The sequence below is a fragment of the Macaca nemestrina genome, chromosome 16 (assembly GCF_043159975.1).
Source record: "Macaca nemestrina isolate mMacNem1 chromosome 16, mMacNem.hap1, whole genome shotgun sequence".
Classification (NCBI taxonomy): Eukaryota; Metazoa; Chordata; class Mammalia; order Primates; family Cercopithecidae; genus Macaca; species Macaca nemestrina.
This window is the reverse complement of record NC_092140.1, coordinates 88043067-88066164: the sequence shown is the minus strand read 5'-3', so window position 1 is coordinate 88066164 and position 23098 is coordinate 88043067. Positions and strand designations below refer to the sequence as shown.

General features: G+C 38.6%; 1 long non-coding RNA gene and 1 pseudogene across 5 annotated transcripts in view; both read right to left on the bottom strand.

Annotated features, from left to right (window-relative positions):
• Positions 1-23098, bottom strand: part of LOC105486054 (uncharacterized) — a 102091-nt gene that overhangs the window by 66084 nt on the left and 12909 nt on the right. The gene's annotated exons all lie outside the window — the stretch shown is intronic.
• On the bottom strand, positions 12998-15272 carry LOC139359127 (keratin, type I cytoskeletal 18 pseudogene; annotated as a pseudogene).

Genomic DNA, 23098 nt, shown 5'->3' with positions numbered 1-23098 from the left:
TTCCTTGTGAATTTCCTTGAGGTACTTGATCTATCATCTTACTCTAAATTCCTCTAAATGCCCACAGGCCTAATTTTAGTTGAAGAATGTCATGTTAATTTAGAGAACTGTTTTGAACTAGTTTATGTTTACGTATGCTTGGTGTAACCGTGAGTCCTATGCTCTTTGTGATTAATATTCATATTTGTAAGTGTGCTGGCCAATATATATATATGATAGTCATTTTCCTGAGCCAGTGGTTTTGATTCATGGTCACAGAGACGTTCCTGATAGGCACTGAGGGTCTGGATACAGGGAAGGTGTGTATAATCTCCTGCGCATCGGTGCCAGTAGTACATAGATTCTGGCTGTATACATGTCTCAGCAGTTTAAAAACTTTCGTGACTTCATCTGAACTTTCTCTTTACTGAGGCATGCTTGGACCTTTGGCTCTCTGAGTCTCTCTCTCAGTTTCTCTCTCTCTCTCTCTCTCTCTCTCTCTCTCTCTCTCTCTCCCTCTCCCCCTGTCTGTCTCTTTCTCTCTCTTTTCATCTGTACTTTGAAAAACGACTAGGCCTCGGCCGGGCGCGGTGGCTCACGCCTGTAATCCCAGCACTTTGGGAGGCCGAGGCGGGCGGATCACAAGGTCAGGAGATCGAGACCACGGTGAAACCCCGTCTCTACTAAAAATACAAAAAATTAGCCGGGTGCGGTTGTGGGCGCCTGTAGTCCCAGCTACTCGGGAGGCTGAGGCAGGAGAATGGCGTGAACCCGGGAGGCGGAGCTTGCAGTGAGCCGAGATCGCGCCACTGCACTCCAGCCTGGGCGACACAGCGAGACTCCGTCTCAAAAAAAAAAAAAAAAAAAAAAAAAAAAAAAAAGAAAAACGACTAGGCCTCTCATAGTGTTTTTGATTCTTTAGTCGGGGGTGAAAGTAATACATTTAGGAATAGTAATTAATAAATAGGAGTAGGCTGTTTCCAGTTTTGAATGCACAGTATATTTATTATTTTATAAGATACATAAAGAAACATTTTTCTCTCCATTTATATGGTATTCACTGACTAAAGCAATTGAAAGCATTAACTACAATACAGTGCTATCACCATATACAGTTATAGCTTCTATTTTATGTGAATAACTTCATGGTTATTTATTTTCATGGCTTTTCTTGTTGCACAGGACTTGAGAAGAAACCCTATTTTCTTTTTTTTTTTTTTTTTTTTTTTGAGACAGAGTCTCGCTTAGTCGCCCAGGCTGGAGTGCAATGGCGCGATCTCGGCTCACTGCAAGCTCCGCCTCCCGGGTTCACGCCATTCTCCTGCCTCAGCCTCCCGAGTAGCTGGGACTACAGGCGCCCGCCGCCTCGCCCGGCTAATTTTTTGCATTTTTAGTAGAGACGGGGTTTCACCGTGTTAGCCAGGATGGTCTCGATCTCCTGACCTCGTGATCCGCCCGCCTCGGCCTCCCAAAGTGCTGGGATTACAGGCGTGAGCCACCGCGCCCGGCGGTAGAAACCCTATTTTCTAAACTGCCGTGGATGGTGTCTCTAATCCACTCACACCTGATCCATGACGTGTGACACAGTTGCTCCTGAATGGGATCAGATGCTTGATACTTATGTGTATTTCATGGCATCTATAAGCGACCTGACCAGCTGTGGCTTATGTGCCAAGCGACAGATAGTTATAATTAGTTCGCTTATCCAACAAGTCTTTGTTGTACAACCACTGTATGATAGGCATTCTTCTAGGAACTGAGGCTGTAACAATTATTAACATAAAAAGAGACTTCATTCTACTCTCATGGAGTTAGTTACTATTTTACTACGGGAGAGACAATTAAAATGTTTTAATAATCATTATGTTAAACAGTGATGCAAGCTATAAGAAACAAAAATAAATTTGAATGTGTTGAGAATGGCAAGAATATGTTGTCATTTCTGTGTTACATTATACTTTACCCATAAATCTGTTACCATTTACAAATAGCATTATGCGGGACTGTGTTTACATTAGCCCCCACAAGGGATCTCATACTTCCTTCTGTCTCCAGCACACAACAGTGAGTGGCACGCAGTGAATGCTGGATGACAGTGGAATGGTGGAAGGATGAGTGGATGACATTTGTTAGTAGTTTGATATCTCTATGTAGAAAGTGATACACAAAGATAACTATAAGAGCATTTAAAAATATTAGGAAAATGTGCATCAATTTCACAATTGTGAAATTCAGGAGAGAAATAAATGAGAAAGTTAAAAATGATTGATATTTAAAGGCTCATTTTAACAGAGAGCATCAAGACACAAAAAGAAAAAAAAATCAGTGAAAATTTAAAATGTTATGAATAGGACAAATTTCTGTTGCTGGGACTGAATCAGATCATTTCTTTTAATCATTTGGTTTATTGCTTTGCAACTCATCTATGCAGCTGGAATCTGGAAGTACCAGTTTTACATAGTATAAAAACTGCCCTAATTTTTAAGTTGGACTGAGTACATGGATTTTTCTCCATTGGTTCCCTGCCAAAGGAAAAAAAAAAGGGAAAGTACTTTCTCAAGCTAATTATATCTATGTTTAATAAATAATTAAAGTGATGTGTCCAGGAGTAATAATATGTTGAATTTAAAATTTAATTAAAAATTTTTAAAACAGGAAACTCCCATACCACAATTTCATATTCAGTATATTTCAAGGTATTCAGTAGATTTGAATGATGAAAATTAAATAAACCATTACAAATTTTTGAAGAGTTTACTTTTTCAAAACAGTCAAATCAGGTCATGATTGTTTCTTGATGTCATAGTTTCTTTGGACTTTCCTAAGACATCCAGAGAGAGGAAAGGCAGGGACAGTTCTTTCAAATGTGGCTTCAAGAAATATTACTTTATCTTACTTCTGTGAACTTGCTAGGAGAAAAAAGTATTACTTTATAACGGAAGCATCGTGTGTGACTGTGTGTGTGCACAAGTTGTATGTGTCAGAAAGTGTGTGTTTGCTTACGTGTGTGTGTGTACCTATATGTGTTTTCATGCTGAGAGCACTAAGATAACATAAAAGCTCTGGAATGTTTTGGAAAAACCTTACTCTCATGTGATAGGAGTAGAGATTATTAGATACTTGCTGTTGACATATCCATCCTAATTATAGAGGCTCAGTGTCTCAGGGTGATTCTCTCTTTAGACACTCGAAAACACTCCCATTGAAAAGAAAGACAGTTGCTCAAGTGTTCTATTTTGTTTTTAATTTGCCTTGAAGTCATGTATTAATGCATGAGGACCGCAAGAAATAGGGTGGGGAGGCTTTAGCTCTAACATTTGTTTTCTTACTATAATGCTACAGGAGAATCCCTGTTTTTTTGGCCTTCAGGGAATTGTGCAAAAGAATACCTTTTGTCTCAATTTCTGATAATTGTAGAAAAGGCAAATTGAGTGCCTAGAATAACATTTTCTCCTATTCAATTGCCTAGTTTTTTATATTATTTCTGTGTTTACATTGTATAACTACGTTTTACCAGATGTCTCTCAATTTCAGAGATTTATAAGCCTTCAAGAAAAGTGTATACAACTATACAAAATAAACAGAGTGATCACTACAACTTTGTGATCATCTGCCCCTCATCAAAAGCAGGAGATAATTAACAACCTTCCGTTTCAGTTAAATTCATGGAAATATTTAAATGACACTTCTGAAATGACTTGGGGTTTTATACATACTGAGATTGTCATAATCTGAAATTCCATTTATCAAAAATCAGTACCAATCTCGGTGGCCTAACCAGAATGAGTCACTCCTGGAACTACTCAAGGATTAGTTATTACTATAGCTTAAAGGAATAAAACTGAATCAATGAACAGAAAGTAAATCTGGACATTGCTCCAGATATGGCTCAAACGAACCGGTTATTACATAAGCTAAAGATCTGTGTTGCTGATAATAGAAACACCTAGGAGATTAGAAGGATTAGTTTCACAAGGCACCACCCCAAGCAACTGAAAAATGTTCTAGTACAATGCAAATTATCTTAGTGTGATAATAATTTTTTCCTTGGGCATTGAATATTTGCAGACTATTGACAATACCCTGGGCTCTGTTTGAAGCTCAGAGAGGAATGGCTTCTGGGTGGTACATAGTTTCCCTCTTCCACCCATGACAACTGTTAATCCTGCTTACATTTGTGTTCTCAATAACTCTTCCTTTTTCTTCCCGGAACCCATATATGCCTACCTCATGATGACACACACACACACAAAACACACATAAATGCACACAAGCAACTCACTCAATGCTTGATTTTGTTATATGCTTAAACCACATGATGCTTGATTTTGTTCTTTCTGGAGCTGGAACCTACAGTCTCTAGACATCAAATAACTAATAGAAGAGTTGCTAATGAATGAATAGTTGAGTGAACATAGTAATATTTATATTTGTAATGAATTCTTATTTATTTTACCTATTTATTCAACAGAGATGTACTGATTTTGTAAATATGCCAGGAGCTGTAGATTTAAAATAGAATTGCAAGTTCAAGATACCTTAAGTAGATTCATCTGGCTGGAGAAATGGGTTGGCTTGGGGAAGTGGGGAGATTGGCATTGCCAGTTCTTGAAGAGTCATGCACGCTAAGCTCAGGAATTTTGAACTTTGTACGGAAAGCTAAAAAGCATCACTGACACATGTTAAACAGTTACTACAGACATAACCATGCTGATTTAGAAAGATTATCATTGCTGTAGCGTGGAGGAGGCCCAGATTAGAGACATAGAAAACAGACTGAAGAAGGAGGCAGCAATCCAGAGGGAAAGAATATATCACAGCTTGAATTCAAGCAGTAGGAAAAAAAATAGATAAATAATTTAGTGATGTTAGGGAAATATAAAATAAAAGAAGAAATCAAATAGATGTGTCTAAATCGAAGTGGAGGATGTATGAGAGAAAATGCATTAAGATACACTTCAAGTTTCTAGCCTGTGTGACTGAATTTGTGTTGGCAACTAGAGGAAACACAGATTTAAAGATAATCATTAGTAAATATATTATTGATTGTGATTAAAAAACAGTTTCATTGAGATATAACATGTATACCATATGTTTTACTCATTTGAAGTATATACATCAATGGTTTTTAGCATGTTCACAGCGGTATGCAACCATCACCACAATCAAATTTAGACTATTTTTTTAAATCTTTTTTTTTTTTTTTTAAGACAGAGTCTTACTGTATTAGTCAGGGTTTTCTAGAGGGACAGAACTAATGGAATATATATATATATCTATTCCATTAGTCCTAGATATATATAGGGAAGTTTATTAAGTATTAACTCATATGCTCATGAGGTCCCACAATAGGTCATCTGTAGGCTGAGGAGCAAGGAGAGCTAGACCAACTTCCAAAACTGAAGAATTTGGAGTCCAATATTCCAGGGAAGGAAGCATCCAGCACAGGAGAAAGATGTAGGCTGGGAGGCTAAGCCAGTCTCTCCTTTCACATTTTTCTGCCTGCTTATATTCTAGTTGTGCTGGCAGCTGATTAGATTGTGTCCACCCAGATTGAGGGTGGGTCTGCCTTTCCCAGCTCACTAAACCAAACGTTAATCTCCTTTGGCAACACCCTCACAGACACACCCAGGATCAATACTTTGTATCCTTCAATCCAATCAAGTTGACACTCAGTATTAACCATCACACTAACTCTGTTGTCCAGGCTGGAATTCAGTGGCTTGATCTTGACTCACTGCAACCTTCACCTCCCAGGTTCAAGCAATTCTCCTGGCTCAGCCTCCCAAGTAGCTGGGATTACAGGCACCTGCTACCACACCTGATTAATTTTTGTACTTTTAGTAGAGATGGGGTTTTACCATGTTGGCCAGGCTGGTCTCAAACTCCTGACCTCAAGTAATCCACCCACCTCAGTCTCTCAAAGTGCTGGGATTACAGGCATGAGCCACCGCACCTGGCCAAATTTAGACTGTTTTCATTACCCCAAAAGGAAACACCACACCCTTAAGTTGTCACTCTCAATACACCTTCCCATCTCCTCCAGGACTAGGCAACCACTATTCTTTTTCCCATCTTTATATGTTGGCCTATTTGGGACATTTTATGTAAGTGGAATTATACAATTATATCATCCTTGGTGACTGGCTTCTTTCACTTAGAATGATGTTTTCAAGGTCTGTCCATGCTGTAGGATGTGTCAGTTTTTCACTTGCTTTTATTGCTGAAAAATATTCCTTTGTATAAATATGCCACCTTTTACTTATCCATTAACCAGTTGATGGACATTTGGATTGTTTCCACTTTTAGGCTATTATGATTATTGCTACTATGAACACTCATGTACAAATTTTTGTGTGGAAGTTGTTTTCCTTTCTCTTGGATATATATCTACAACGGGTGTTGCTGGATCATACGGTACCTTTATATTTAACATCTGTGAAATTGCCGAAATTTTTTCCAAAGTGGCTGCATCAGGCCGGGCACAGTGGCTTACACCTGTAAGGCTGGTGGCTGCCACCACTTTGGGAGGCCGAGGCAGATGGATCATATGAGGTCAGGAGTCCAAGACCAGCCTGGTCAACATGGTGAAATCCTATCTCTATGAAAATACAAAAAAAAATGAGCCAGATGCGGTGACGTGCACCTGTAATTCCAGCTCAGAATTACTCAGGAGGCTGACACATGAGAATCGCTTGAACCTGGGAGGCGGAGGTTGCAGTGAGCCGAGGTCGTGCCACTGTACTCCAGCTTGGGTGACAGAGTGAGACCCTGTCTCAAAAAAAAAAAAAAAAAAATGGTTGCAGCATCATTTTACACTCCCACCAGCAGTGCGTGAAGGCTCCAATAGCTCCACATCCTCACTGACACTTTTTTATTATGGGCATACTAGGAGGATTTATATTTTATATTTTATTTTTAGAGTTTATAGTATATATTTTATATATAGATATTTTATACAGATATATACATTTTATATAGATATATAGATTTTAATATTCATAGTGTTCAGTATATCTTTTTTTGGCTTATACTTTCAGCGTCATATGTAAGAAACAATTGTTTAATCCAGGGTCACAAATATCTATGCCTCTATTTTCTTCTAAGAGTTTTATCATCTTATCTTGTACACTTGAGCCTTTAATTCATTTTGAGTTAATTTTTATAGATGATATGAGGTAAGGGTCCAACTCTATTCTTTTGCATGTAGTAGCCCAGTTTTCCTAGAACCATTTACTAAAAGACTGTTGCTTTCAGCCAGGCGTGGTGGTTTATACTTGTAATCCCAGCTCTTTGGGAGGCCAAGGTGGGCAGATCGCTTGAGGCAGACAGACCTCTTGAGTTCCAGACCAACCTGGCCAACAAAGCAAAACCCTGTCTACACTAAAAATACAAAAAGTAGCCGGCTATAGGGGCATGCACTTGTAATCCCAGCTATTCAGGAGGCTGAGGCAGGAGAATCACTTGAACCCGGGAGGTGGAAGTTGCAGTGAGCTGAGACGACACTACTGCACTCCAGCCTGGACCACAGAGCAACACCGTCCTAAAAATAAATTAATTAATTAAAATAAATAAAGATTATTGTTTCCCAGTTAAAATTTTGGCACCCTCTCAAGGTTCTATTATAACTATTAAATCAGGGTTAGATATCTAACATAAAACGGTTAATCTACAGGCTTGCCAATGATAACGAAGTGACCTGAGTTCAAAACACCCTACGCAAGTAAGAAAGAGCTAGGTCAGTGAGATTGTTTCCTCTTGGAAATTCAGATAGAGACATACTAAAAGAATTGGGCCATTAGTAACTAGAAGAGAAACTAAAGAATTATGAGGAAAGAAAGGTTATGTTATGTAATAATTATGAATGAGCTGAATTATTAAGAAGAGATGCTATAGGTAGAGAAAATATGGATGGAGCAGAGAATGATCTCTTTGCTCTGACAGCTGAGAGGAAATGACATGACCCCAGAGATGCAGAATCTAACAAAGCTGAGTCATGTTTAAGGCAGAAGGAGAGATGACATAGAAACTGTTGAGAAGGGTCTCATAAAACAGTTATTATTCTTGCATTCCTAAGAACCCTTTCTCCTGTTAGCCACAGAGATTTGTTAGTCCTTGCAACCAAAATGAACATCCATATTTGTGCCAAGTGCTAAATCTATGGACTTTTTGAAACACTCTTAAATAAAATGAAAAGGAACAGTTTATGTTAGTGGTATCTGGCTCAAAAGTTCCACAAATGCTACTTTCTCTGACGTAGTCCCAGACTTCCCTTGTAGGTTTCATAGGTACTACCCTCACTTTATAATTATCACAGAAGCCCCAAGTCATCCTGTTAACACAAGGATGCATGGCAATCTAAGTCATCACTAAAATTTCCTTGATGTCAGGAGTAAATACTGTAATAAATGATGTATCAAACTTAACTGATGAATAAATGGAGCCCATCTAACTGATTTCTCGCTTCATATTTTCTATTCATCTACCACAGTTTTTAAAAATTAATCTTAGAGTCTTTCTTTTTACTCAAAGAAAATATTTTGGATCAAATATGATACTTATCTTTTTTTCACTTAAGATAAATCGTACTGAAAATTAATGCACACAGATGCCATGAATGCATGAGTATACATAGTCGTTCTCTTAAACTCATTACTGTCACCCTTTTGTCTTTGATTTCAAGTAATGCTGAGTCTTTAAAAAAAAATCTCACTTGCCAATGGATTACATATGAGAAGACAAATCTCCAGCAACGCACCTTTGCAACAAGGCAGTAATATTCAGACAAGAGTGATAGGGGTAGAACTGAGATTTTAGGCCAAGTTCCCAGGTAGGCTACAATAACAACATTCTTGAAGATTTAGAACTTCATTCAGATTTTTCTGAATGTTGACTTTGCTGTTTAAGATTAATACTATCTAAATCCTATATTTTCTGTGGAAATAATTTTTAAAATCGAGGCAGTTTCTATCACTGAACTAACTCTCCAGTGCGATATATGTTTGTTAAGCACATGCTGTGTATAGACGCTGTGCTGCTAAGTGACACAGTGCCAGGAAGAAAAAGAATCCATTTCTATACTGAGGAACCTCATGATCTATAGCAGGGGGAAATTTATAGCCAATTCCTTGACCTAAAAAAGAAATGCTGTTTTCTGAACCACCTGGAACCAGTAAAACTGCTGGAGTTCAAACTTCATCTCTATAAACCTAATCAAGTTACTTAAATTATCTAATCACCCATAAAGTGGGGAGAGGTAACAGTTCCTACTTCATAACACCTTGGAGATGATTCTGTGAAGAGAAACTGAGATGATACATGTGCTTGTCACAGATCGGGCAATAGTAAGACCCAATAAATATTAACTATTATCTTCAAAATGTTATTAATTATTTTAAACCTTCAGATACAATATGATTATTATTTAACAATATTGCAAAGATACTGGCTCAGTTTTTAGTTTTAATAGACACAGCTGCTTGTTAATTTGGCACAGTTTAATTCCAAACCCATCTCTCTAATGCCGATCATCATGAATGTATAATTAAAGAGCTATGTAACTCAATTTCAGCTAAAGCAAAATTATTCTTTGTACTTTCAAACAATTTTTAATGTTATATAAATATTTTGAATATAATCCCCACCTTCTAGGTCTTCTGGATCGAAGTAACACAATGTTATGTATGCTATAGAAAGCTATTCCCATAAGAAGATTTTGTAACATTGATTTTAATGAACACTTTTAAATAACCTAAGTCCTTAATTCTCATTAAGGGGAAATAATATATCTTGTCAATGATGAGTCACCTTAAATGAACTGTAACTGTTCTCCATTTACCATCCCAATTTTCTGCTACCCTTGGAGCCACACTTCTTAAAATACTTATACCTCAGATTTACACTTCTTTACTTCCCATTGGTCTTCAAACAGACCAGTCTGCCTTTCCTTGTCACCTCCCCATTTAAACTCTCTTGACAAAGAACCAATAATTTCCCTGTTAACACATTTATAGATATGGTTCTTTCCCTCATCACATTCAACCTTCCGGCAGCATTTGATTCAATTGATAATTTCTTCTCTCTGAAAAGTTCTGATCACATCATAGGCTTCTCTTGGGTGAAACATAATACTCAGTAGTGTGTTGGCAAATATTTAAAAGCCAATTCTCTGGGGGGAAAAGTCTGAACTGTAGTGTTGACCAATTTTCGTAGTTTAAATACTTCTGCCATGACTGATTTCAAGCTGCCAGTGTAACATGGCTAAGCAGGGTAAGAAATATACACAAACAGTCCAACACACCACTTACTCTACGAATTGTCATCTGGACACCACTGAACACTGGAATTGCAAAGAAAATTCTAATAAGATGTAATTACATATTCAAAAATATTTTAACTTTAGCTACACTTAATAATTTTTACTTAAGTACTTGATATTTATTAACTGTAGTTTGTATTTACCTTTGAAATTTATCTTTGAATTTTATGAAATAATGTTGACTTTATAGATATACATATATATACACACACATATATATATACACACACACACACACATATATATATATTTTAGACAGAGTTTCACTCCGTCACCCCGGCTGGGGTGCAATGGCCAGATCTCAGCTCACTGCAACCTCTGCCTCTGGGGTTCAGGTAATTCTCATACCTCAGCCTCCCAAGTAGCTGGAATTAGAGGCATGCACCACCACGTCCGGCTAATTTTTGTATTTTGTATTTTTTTTTTTTTTTTAGTAGAGATGGAGTTTCACCATGTTGACCAGGCTGGTCTCGAACTCCTGGCTTCAAGTGATCCGCCCACCTCAGCCTCCCAAATTGCTGGGGTGACAGGCATGAGCCACTGTGTTCAGCCAATAGTGCTGACTTTTAAAAGAAAAATAACCTCTCTCAAAACCTAAATAAAACTTACATTTTAGTAAGAAAAAAAAAACTACATAAATATTTATTGTTTGGCTAGAAATATGGTTTTTTTAACTCCTTAAATCATTACTGATAATAGAACACAATGTACAGTGAATGAAAAAGTTGATTACAACATAGTGATTTTGCTAAAGTGGCACCAAAACTAAATTCTAGGCTGGGTGTGGTGGCTCAAGCCTGCAATCCCAGCACTTTGGGAGGCCGAGGGAGGCAGATCACAAGGTCAGGAGTTCGAAACCAGCCTGGCCAACATGATGAAACCCCGTCTCTACTAAAAATATAAAAATTAGCTGGGCATGGTGGTTAGTGTCTGTAATCCCAGCTACTGGGGAGGCTGAGGCAGGAGAATCGCTTGAACCCAGGAGGCAGAGATAGCAGTGAGCCGAGATCATGCCATTGCACTCCAGCCTGCGTGACAGAGCAAGACTCCATCTCAAATATATATATTTATTATTTATTCTATATATATTATTTATTCTATATATATATTCTCTCTCTATATATATATAGAATAAACAATCACTATAAATTATGTGTGTGTTTGTCTTATTTGTCTTATTATTCACCTAAACCTCACTGGTCCATCAGTAAAACTTCCAGATATATAATGATAAACTCAGCTGTCTAACATTTTGGCAATTTTTAGTCATGTACAAAACATAGGTTTATGTATTTTTGTTAATATTGTCATTATGAAGATGTATTTGTGAAGGCAGAGGGTAGAGCACATTTTAATTTAATAGTGGTTAGTGTTATATCTAACTTTTAAATATCTAGACAATAAGATGTGGGTCTCCATTTGTGCCCTGACCCCAAAGCCCTATAAATGCTGGGAGTGTCATATGATTTGGTCACCACGATAAACTCATAAGGTAAAGATCCTTATCCTCTTTTATTTGAGCCAAGGTCCATCTGATTCCAAATTTAATGTTGCTAAGAACTACAATTTACTGCCTTTCACCTGTTTTCAGGGGTAAATAAATAAGTAAATAAGCAAAATGTTGTTTTTAAAACATAGTATCTAATTTAGCAGTTCAAGTCAGGAACTTATATTTTCCAAGTGCTACTAAACTCAAAAAGTAAGATTTAACATTCTCCAAATTAAATCCAAATTAATATATTCTATTTAAGACATTTATAATTACATGCTATGCTATAAATATTATTCCACGCATTATTTTCGAGGAATGATACATTTTTTGACAGATATTTCAGAAAATCAAAATCAAGGTAAAGGAATCTGCTTTTAAAGCCATGAAGATGCTGGAAGAAAAATGGAGAATAAATGAGACCAAATGGAAGATAGAAATTTAAGGCAGATGTAAACTAGAAGGTGGGAATGCCATGGTTGATGGCTTTTGAATGGAAAGCAAGAAAGAGCAGACCTCGGAATGAGAATTTATTTGTGAAGCACATTGCACCTATTCTTTGTGCCATCCTAGAGTCATCCTAAGTGCTTCCTAACTTGCATCCCAAAATGCTGGTAGTCAGCTCAAACCACCCCCGGTTATGGTCCCATTATCCCTGGGACATCAGATATCTGGTCGCTGCCTCACTGCTACTAATTTTTTAGGTTGTCGTGAACTATTTTGTAATGGGGACATAATCAGAATGTTCAAATAGGCCACCTGTTGTATTTTATCCTCAACATAAAATATACAGGCTGTGCCACAGTGGAGGACAATACAAGGATGTTTCTGGCAGAAATAAGACTAAGGCACGTGCACTGTAAAGGCCATGCACACCACCAGAAACACTGAGCTTAAATCAGGCATCATCAGTGTAACAGAGAAATGCTTTCCTTATTTATAATACTATCTGAACTGATATGTTCAGATGACGTGAGCAGTGAGGCTCATGATAGTGGCAGATGACATTATTTTAATCAGAAAATTCAAGTGATTACTAATCGTCCTATTGTCACTTTAATTGAAGTCGAATTTTTTCACGTAATTTTAAAGAAGGTCTGCATCAAAAACATTATTTTAATACTTGGCTTCCTATGAAGATAAAATGTTCCATGAGTACAATGTACTCATTAATGTACTCATAATGCACACTTCTTGTCATTTTTTTTTTTTTTAACTCTGAACTTTTTATTGGCCTCCTGCTCCCCAAAGGGTACCCTGCTTCTGCTGGCTTAATGCCTCAGAACTTTGGTGCCGTTGGTCTCAGACACCACTTTGCCATCCACTATCCGGTGGGTGGTGGTCTTTTGGATGGTTTGCATGGAGTTGCTGCTGTCCAAGGCATCACCAAGATTGAATTCCTCGCCATCTTCCAGCAGGCGGCGGTAGGTGGCGATCTCAGCTTCCAGCTTGACCTTGATATTCAACAGGGCCTCATACTCCTGGGCCTGTCGCTGTCCCTCTGCCCGGGTCTGTGCCAGCTCTGACTCCAGGTGCAGCAGGATCCCATTGAGCTGCTCCATCTGTAGGGCGTAGTGGGCCTCCACCTCCCTCAGGCTGTTCTCCAAGCTGGCCTTCAGATTTCTCATGGAGTCCAGGTCGATCTCCAAGGACTGGACTGTACGTCTCAGCTCTGTGAGCATCGTCTCAGCAGCTCCAACCTCGGCGGACTGTGTGGTGACCACTGTGGTGCTCTCCTCAATCTGCTGAGACCAGTACTTGTCTAGCTCCTCTCGGTTCTTCCGAGCCAGCTCGTCATATTGGGCCCGGATGTCTGCCATGATCTTGGCGAGGTCCTGAGATTTGGGGGCATCTACCTCCACGGTCAACCCAGAGCTGGCAATCTGGGCTTGTAGGCCTTTTACTTCCTCTTCGTGGTTCTTCTTCATGAAAAGCAGCTCCTCCTTGAGAGCCTCAATCTCTGTCTCCAGCTGCAGTCGAGTGACATTGGTGTCATCACTGACCTTGCGGAGCCCATGGATGTCGTTCTCCACAGACTGGCGCATGGCCAGCTCTGTCTCATACTTGACTCTAAAGTCATCAGCAGCAAGACGGGCATTGTCAATCTGCAGAACGATGCGGGCATTGTCCACAGTATTTGCGAAGATCTGAGCCCTCAGGTCCTCGATGATCTTGAAGTAATGGCTCCAGTCTCTGACCTGGGGTCCCTTCTTCTCCAAGTGCTCCCGGATTTTGCTCTCCAGCCTCCGGTTCTCGGTCTCCAGGCTCCTCACTCCGTCCAGGTAAGAGGCCAGGCGGTCGTTCAGGCTTTGCATGGTCTCCTTCTCGTTCTGGATGCCTCCCATTCCTGCCAGACCCCCGGCCATCCCTGAGGCCAGGCCCCCGGACCCCATGCCGCCCCGGAAGCTGGTGGAGCGGGACACGGAGATCCGGGAACCAGAACCACCAGCGCCTGCATAGACACTGGCCGCGCTGCTGACCGGCCAGGCGCCGTAGCTGGGCGCCTGGACAGAGCCCAGGGACCGGTAGTTGGTAGAGAAGGTGGAGCGAGTGGTGAAGCTCATGCTGTATGGGAGGAAGGCGAGACGACAGGACTCAGGCTTTGCCGACCCTTGTCATGTTATTAATACCTCATCAAGGCAGATGGTCTTTTGCTATCTTTCAGATCCTAACTGAAGCATCGTTTCTGCAGAAGGAGCGTGCCTGATTCTCCAACCTGAATTTGTTCACATAGTGTTGCATTCTTGTAGTACTCTGTGCATTTCCTTTATTGGGCTTGTCACTATGGCCATGCGTGTATGCTTTTCAGTGTTTACTGTCTATTCCACTAGATGAAGTTCCACAACCACAGGGGCCATGTTTCCTTGATTCACTGCCTGTTCCCACCACCTTGCACTTTTCATGGCAAACATGACTTGCCCCAAAGTGATTCTGGAATAAATTTGATTTATTTCACTTATAGAGACCATTTAGTGTCACTTAAAGCCTTCAAACTGTAGAAAGGCTAAAAAGTGCAAAGGGAGGGAGATATTAACATGATGGAGACTTAAGGATGGCCAATGTTTAAGGTTCCCAGATGGTGACACAGAAAGCAAAAGACTTAAAGAAGTTGAAAATTATTTTATTTTAGATGAAAGAATGGTAGGAGGGACGACAAAATGGGCATTGGTTTGGGTCCCAACTCAGGAAGATATGTTGGGAAACAAGATGGGAATTTTATGGTGTCTGGAGTTCCCCTTGCTCAAGCAAAATATGTCAAGCAGATTCAGAAGGGGGAGTGTCTTGTTCATGCTGTTTTCAAAAATGGATATCATTTGAACCAGCCCCTATAATTCTGAGAACACTTGTTTCAGTTTAGTTCTATTTGTTACCCATACAGTGGTTCCTCTGAAGGGAAATAAGATTTTCAGACTCTAGTTTGAAAGATTTTATCCATGTTGAGCATTTATAGATAAAATCATTTCCTAAATGTTGAAATATTTCAGTTTTTTCTTTCTTTTTCTTTCTGTTGGAGTCTGCATTTAGTGGGAATATATGATGGACTTGGTTTTGCCCCATATGAGAACATGAAAAATTAGATAATGTCTATAATCTACTCCCTTATGAAATTGAATGCCAGCTTCATGTCTTAATCACCTTAAAGCCCCTATGGCCTGGGGCAGTGTCTGGCACATAGCAGGTGCCCAAGAAATATTTGTTGAATATAAAACTCATGTAAAAGTGCCTCATCTAGTAGGTCATCTTTTCTCCCACATTCCCACCCCCTACCCTCAATCCCATTAGACTGAAGAATCCAAATATGTAGACTGGGCATGGGATCAAGGACATAACACCTTAAAAGAAGAATTTCACAGAAAGTTGCCAAAAACTTGGAGAAGCCCCTCCACATACATTCCCCAGATGAAAAATCAATCTGAGACAAGACCCAACCAGGACACAGTAGTAGATTTATCAATTTTTCTCTGCAGACATAAGAGATCTGTGGGGCCATCTGAGTGATGAAAGTGGACTGAGCTAGAATCATTCCAGGACACTCATGTGAAATGATTGCAGCAAATCAATCAGCATTCTTAGAGACAGCAGACAGCTGTGTTTAAACATCAAGCAAGAGGTCAGGAATCTACTGCATTCTCTAGAGGGCAGTGGTTCCTAACCTGTTGGATCACATACCCCTTAGAGGATCTAAGGAAGGTGTAGGACCCTCTCAAGATTATTGCACATTTCTGGTTATGGATGAGAAAGACAACACACATACGTCAGGATATTTTCAATCCCAATACTATATGTGTGGCAAAGCTTTAGAAACACTAAGTGGATGGCTCTTTACTGGTCCCCTAGAAAGAGCCCAAACAAGCATGCAGTGGATGCTCATTATAAATAATTAAGGTGGAGCTAGAGTTGGGAGAGTGTGGCACCCATAATGCCTGGTGTTAGGGAAAGTATCCTAAGGACTTCTGGGTTTTCTACATGCCATTGCTCAGTCACATACAAGTGCAGTGACTTATCAGATTGATACATTTAGTAAGAATAAATCAGGCATGCCATGCCTCTTCCTCTTGGGAGCAAACCTGGAAGCAAGATGTGATCTAGAAATAAGGGCAACCTTATTCTTTCTCTTATGTCTAAGTCTTGCTTTGTGTAGACTTGACAAGGAAAGAGCTACTTCTTCATTCCCCTTAGAGATCTCCACCACTTAATACAAAGTGGTGCTCAGTATCTGTTGTCTTTTGCAGTGATTCGTTGATGTGCACGTGTCCTGACATTAAGTAAATCTCTTGTGCATCTCAGCATTCTCGGGGAATCATTATGGAAGTTTTGCCATAAGCTTCTATAGAATCTTTTAAAATTGTGTACGTTATATGAATTCTTTTAAAAATTTAGACATAATCTTGTGCAAAAATTAGTAATTGTTAAAGCAAGCTACATATGGCCCAAGAAGAATTCCATACTTCTATATTTGAGTCCTTGTGGATAAAGTGTAACCTAGCTTAATAGTCAGACGAGATTGAAAACTTAACTTAGGAGTATGCCTGTAACAACAACTGAGTCTTGGCCAATCCCAGCAGCCATACTTCAACCCCTTATAGACTGCTAAGTGTTCAAACTGTGTTCAAATAAGGCAAGTGCCAGTCTGTAACCAATCCAACTGTTTCTGAACCTCACTGCCAATTTCTTCCCATCATTTCCCTTTCCTTGTCTATACATTTCCTTCCACCATGTGGCTGCCCTGGAGTCTCTGTGAATCTGCTGTGATTCTGGGGGACTGCCTGATTCACAAATCCTTCATTGCTCAATTAAATTCTTTTAAATGTTAATTCGGCCGAAGAGATCAATAGCTCCTTGTTTAAACAACCTTGACAAAAGCCACTTTATAATGTGCAGAACAAGCAACAATATATGATGAACTGATAGCCAAGATCTTTGAGCTCATTTATGTTTGTTCTATAGTGACATGCCCCACTGCTCTTGTTTTTATTGTTTTTTCAGCATTTATTAGTCAGAATTTCCCCTCTCCCTAATTTACAAGGCTGTCTAAATGGTGCTATGTCAGAAACATAAAGAGAATCAGACAAAACTAATTTTTTTCATAAGTGTAATTGTTAAAATAAAGCTCTGGAAATCATTTAAAATCCAAAAGCCCAGGATGTATAAGGATTTATAATTGTACAATTTTCTGACCTTAAACTTTATAATACATTTAAACTTCACAGATATCAACATAAACTTTGTTAAAAGGACTTAAACATTGTTCAGATGGGTCCCCTTGAAAGCACAGGTGGCTAGTGAATAGGAGAACCTGCCAGTGTGCATCCAGCACTTTGGGAAACCGGTGATGTCTGGCTGAACTGAGTCTGTTCTGAAACGTATGTCATTTAAAACAAGTTGAGCAGGTCAGACCACTCTCCATCAATGCATGTTATCAACAAAGACTGATTAAACTTTAACTTCCCACTAGGAGACCATTGTAGACTTTTGTGGTTGAGAATGCTGAAGGCATTTGTAATACAGGAAATCCATTTTCAGAATAGTTACTACCAGGTATTTGGTAAATAATATTTGTGTGTACTCTGACAAGACTGAGTGAACATACGTTTCATAGATTCACCGGTTATTTTTATTTTGGAAAAGTTTAAGTGTAATTTCACATGAAGCAAAACCTATACGTATAAAAATATCACTTATTTTAATACATATTGCTACTGTGAACATACTGCCTGTAAAAAATAATTTTAGTGTATTAAATTTGGAGTTGAGGAAGCCTTTAATCTGTACATTGTTATTAAATTATTCTCACAACTACAGTTAGATATTACACATCTGATATGGATTTATTAGTCTCTAAATAAATATAAAATACTTTAAAAGGTAAAAATTTAACCAAATTTTAGTTTCTTTAAGGTTCTTGGATGTTAATAAATTTGTTTAATTTCTATTCAAGGCATAAAAATAGTCAATGGAAATTATTCTGCAACTGTGATTTCCAAAATGCAAAATGAACATTTAAACCAATTTAAGTTTTGGTTAGCCATTTGTGTCACCTAAACATAATTTAGGTGACAGAATTACAAAAGTTCATGTGTCTGAGCACAAATACTATACAGAACAGATGATGAGAGGAGAAGTATACTCTGACATCACAGCCTTTCCCTCTAGGATATTGCAATTAATCACCTTGGTTTTTGTTTGTTTGTTTTATGACAAGAAGCCAAAGTACACAGAAGAAGCATGGATTATACAGTTTGAGCTCACTAGGTAGAATTTTACTTTTTAAGTTAATTAGCAGCCCCTAGAGACATCCTAAAAGAAACAGCATATTTCCAACAACACTTGAGGAAGGATCATGTAAACAATGAAACAAATAAACAAAATTGTAAGCAGGGAGCTGAGAAATGATGACAAAAATACAGACTCAATGCAGTTAAAGCCCAGACAGGGGTCAGATGAGATAATCTATGGGGGTAACTGAATGACTATGGCCAGTATGGGAGAGAAAGGTAGGAGATTGCACCTGTGCTTCCCTCTATTCCCTCCTGAAACTGCACTAAAATGGCAGTCAAGGGATTTTTTTAAGCATAAATATACCCAAGGAAATATAGACAAAGATGTGGCTACAGCCAGATTTTGGAAGCTGGAAAGCAGATAAATGGAGGTAACTAACCTGACAAACTAGAGGAAGCCAGGACTTGAGCCAGCTGCACAGAAAAGCCAGCAGCAAAACCATCTGAGTTGTTGAAACCCCACAAAGGACAGAAATGGAAACTACCATGTACCTTTGAAAATGAGGTAGCATTTGGGCTAAATGTTCATGTTAGCAGCAATTCACCTCCCAAATCCTGTATCTTACCCCACCCCGCCAGGTAACTGCCTCACATCACCCCAGGCAGAAGATTCCATGGCCTTCCAGAAAGACTGAGTTAGGAGCAACATGCTGCCGAATCCCAGGCTCAGCTGGCCATGGAGTTAGCTTGCTGACAGTTGGAGAGTCAGTGAAAACCTACATAATGACAAGGAAAATCTCCTACTATGTTACCAAGTCAACGGAGAAAACACTATCTGCCTCATACTCCATATCTTTCCAGGAAGAATAAAGAGTTCCTTTCTGGGGAAACCAACCAAGCCAAGAGAAAAGATATACACATACTGACTCTTGAGGGCTTCTGCAACAAAATAACCTAGCCAGATTATCCTACAGTGAGAACTACCACCTGAGAAACCCCCTCAACCCCCACCAACATGCGCATGTGCGCGCACGCGCACACACACACAGAGCTTCTAATCAGTTTCTAACATGAAATACAAAGGCCAAAATAATCAAGGAAAGAACAGAGAAAAGGCAAGTCATAGAAGCAAACTTCTCAAAACTCTAATTAGTCCTTCAAAGATGTAAAAAAAAAAATGCATTCTGAACCTAAAATAGAATGGTATTTTTAAAAGAAGCATTTTGATAACATAAAAGAACTCAAAGAATTTGAACATATTATAGCAGGAACAGAAAATGCCACACACACACACACACAAAAAAAAAAAAAAAAAAAAAAAAAGGAGCTGGAACATAAAATTGAAGAACTTTTTCCGAAAGTAGAAGAAAATACAAAAAGAAAAATATATAAAGTACTGAAGAAGATTGGAGATCAATATTTACCTAAGAGACTGCCAGAAAAACAAAGAACACAAGTAGAGAGATGATACGATTTCCCAGGCCTAAGCATGAGTTTCCAGACCAGAAAAAACCGATTTTCCAAAACAATAAAAGACCTTCATGAAATCACAGCATCAGAAAAATTCCAGAACTCTGTTCACAAAGAGATAATTACAAAAATTACTGACAGAAAAATAATGATCGAAATCAAAGAGTGGAGGATCAAAGCGCCACCAGGTTTCGGAACAATTGGAAGCTGGAAGACAATGGAGCAAGGCTTTAAAATATCAGACAGAAAATTATTTCCAACCATCACAATTGTCACTCCACTAGGAAAGCACAATTAAGGACTTTTCAGATATGCAATGTCTCAAAAAATGTACAATTTACACTTGAAACTGAAAACTTAGAAATAACAATAGAAACATTATATTCATAAACATGGAGGTAAATTTTTTAAAAAGCCACCTGCCCCTGGGCATTAAGAATCAGAAGCAGGGGAGTTAATTACTATTTTAGTTTTACCTCTTGTAGAACTAATTGACTTTTAAAGCCATTTACCTTTACAGTATTGGTTACAATAAAAATTACTTTAAAATACAAAATAAACAATTAAAATTAAGGTGCAAAATATTATATACAGGTTGCTCTCACTGGAATACAAAAGAACAGAGTTACACATGCCTGTACATGGACAGACTATTTCTAAAGAAGAGGAGGAAGCTGATAACAATAATTGTCCTTAAAAAGAAACTTCAAGTTACAACGGGGGATTTACTTTTAATTGTGTACTTGTTATCTTATTTTAATTTCTAACCAAGTTATTTCTATTTTTAATGTTTTGAAATAAAGTGAGTGGTTTTGTTGAAAAAATGCTGGAGATTTATCCTCTGCAATTTGTATATTATCTTATGTTCTGGGATTCTTTGTAAACTGAAGATATCCATATGTCAACAGTGTATGCTGGAGTCTCAGGATGGAGCAATGACAATGAATCACAGGGAGGTGAGAATTCATCTGCACTCCAGGCAGGATTAATTTGAAAACATATGAACAGATTTAAGAACAAAAGAGAAAAGGAGAAGGGGTATTACCGTACATGGGTTATCAACATTCTTAATCATAATATGTAAAGAAAGTACATTTTCAATTTAGAAATAATCCTAGAATCTAAGAAAACTTATAAATTGCAGAGGATTAAAGGGCAGGGCTTGATGAACAATTGGATAGAGACAGCGAAGAGAAGAGTCAAAAATATTCCCACCAATTCCTGGATAATAGAGAATGGTCTGCATAGTCCTTAAATGTAAGGAGGAAAAGAACAACACTAACAGTAGTAAATACCTGTCGAGTCCTTGCCTACTATGTGCCAGACACTATTGTAAGCACATACATGTATTAACTCACTGAATTGCTTGAAGATCACTGTGAGATAGGTACTACTACCACCCTCATTTTATGAGCTACAAAAACAGAAAGTTTTCTGTTTTTTTTTTTTTTTTTTTTTGAGACAGAGTCTCGCTCTGTCACTCAGGCTGGAGTGCAGTGGTGCCATCTCGGCTCACTGCAACCTCTGCTCTGCCTCCTGGGTTCAAGCAATCCTCCTGCCTCAGTCCCCTGAGTAGCTGGGATTACAGGCACATGCCACTATGCCTGGCTAATTTTTGTATTTTTAGTAGAGACAGGGTTTTGCCATGTTGTCCAGGCTGGTCTTGAACTCCTGACCTCAGGTGATCCACCCACCTAGGCCTCCCAAAGTGCTGGGATTACAGGCGTGAGCCACTGCACATGGCCAACAATGCTATTTTCATTAAAAAAGAAAAATCTGTCGCAGATTCTATGGGTCACTTTTTGCAAAAGGGTAGCACTTTTCACTGCATCCTCTCCACACTCACTTCTGTTCTGATCCTGATCTTTAATACCTTTACAGGAGAGTGTTTGGGCTCTGATTTGCTTTTCTTATGAGCAAACTGGCTAAACTAGACACCTAACTTAAAGTCTTGACCACCTACTCCGCATGATTTGCTAAGAGTTTTAACAAGAAATTATATAACCATCATATAGGTTGCTGCCGCTTTCACATTGTGTATCTTTCACAGAATGACAAACAGATGAAATATTCAAAGGCATGGAAAGTAGGTATGAGCTCTTTCACTTTCATGTGTCACCTTGAATGATCACAGTTCACAAGTGATAAACAGGTAAATATGTTGCAAGTTTGGTATCAATAAGGTAGATTCTTTCAAGTTAACCACTACTTCACCATACTCCCATGAATGGTAATCCACAGTTTTTATTCGCAAGGGTCCTCAATCACTTTAAAGCAAATTGAAATCCTAGGCACATTTTGATATTTCTTAATATTTTGCTCCAAGTAAGTAATAAGAAATCCCATTTAATTTCTTTACTTTATGGCAATTTTTGCTATTTCAAACTGCTACATTCCTGACTGTAGAAAGAATGAAGGTACTATTTCTGTAAATTATTTGTTTGTGCAAATATAGAAGCCTGTTTTTTGCTATTACTACCCTCTAGTGGATGCATAGCATACACTAATTTTCACGGATGCACTGGGCCTTTTCCTTAATAATGGCCTTTCAACAGTTATGCTGTCCAATATGGTAACCACCAATCACATATGGCTATTTAAATTTAAATTAATAAAAAATAAATGGAAAATTCAGTTCCTCAGTCACACTGGCAACATATCAAATGCTCAATAATCTCGTGTAGCTATTGACAGCTCTGACATAGAACATTTCCATCATCATGGAAATCTGTATTGGACAAATGTTTATCCAGACTAACGTGTACATTATGGAACATGGAGACATGAACTTATTTAACCTAAAGGAATTAACCTATTGACAACAGATTAGCCAACGCCATCCCAAAACTCTTGATTCTACTCTCAGCATCCAAGATTTACAGAATCAAAAGCTAACTGTTCTTGAGCTTTTCATACAAAAGTTAACCTCACCTTTTTTTAGATAAATTTTTTTTCTTTAAATCCAACAGATTTCATCACTCCAAGCGTTCAAAGGCCTTGTGGTGGCTGCCAGGCGTGGTGGCTGATGCCTGTAGTCTCAGCACTTTGGGAGGTCAAGGTGGGAGGATCACTTGAGGTCGAGAATTCAAGACCAGCCTGGCCAACATGATAAAGCCTCGTCTC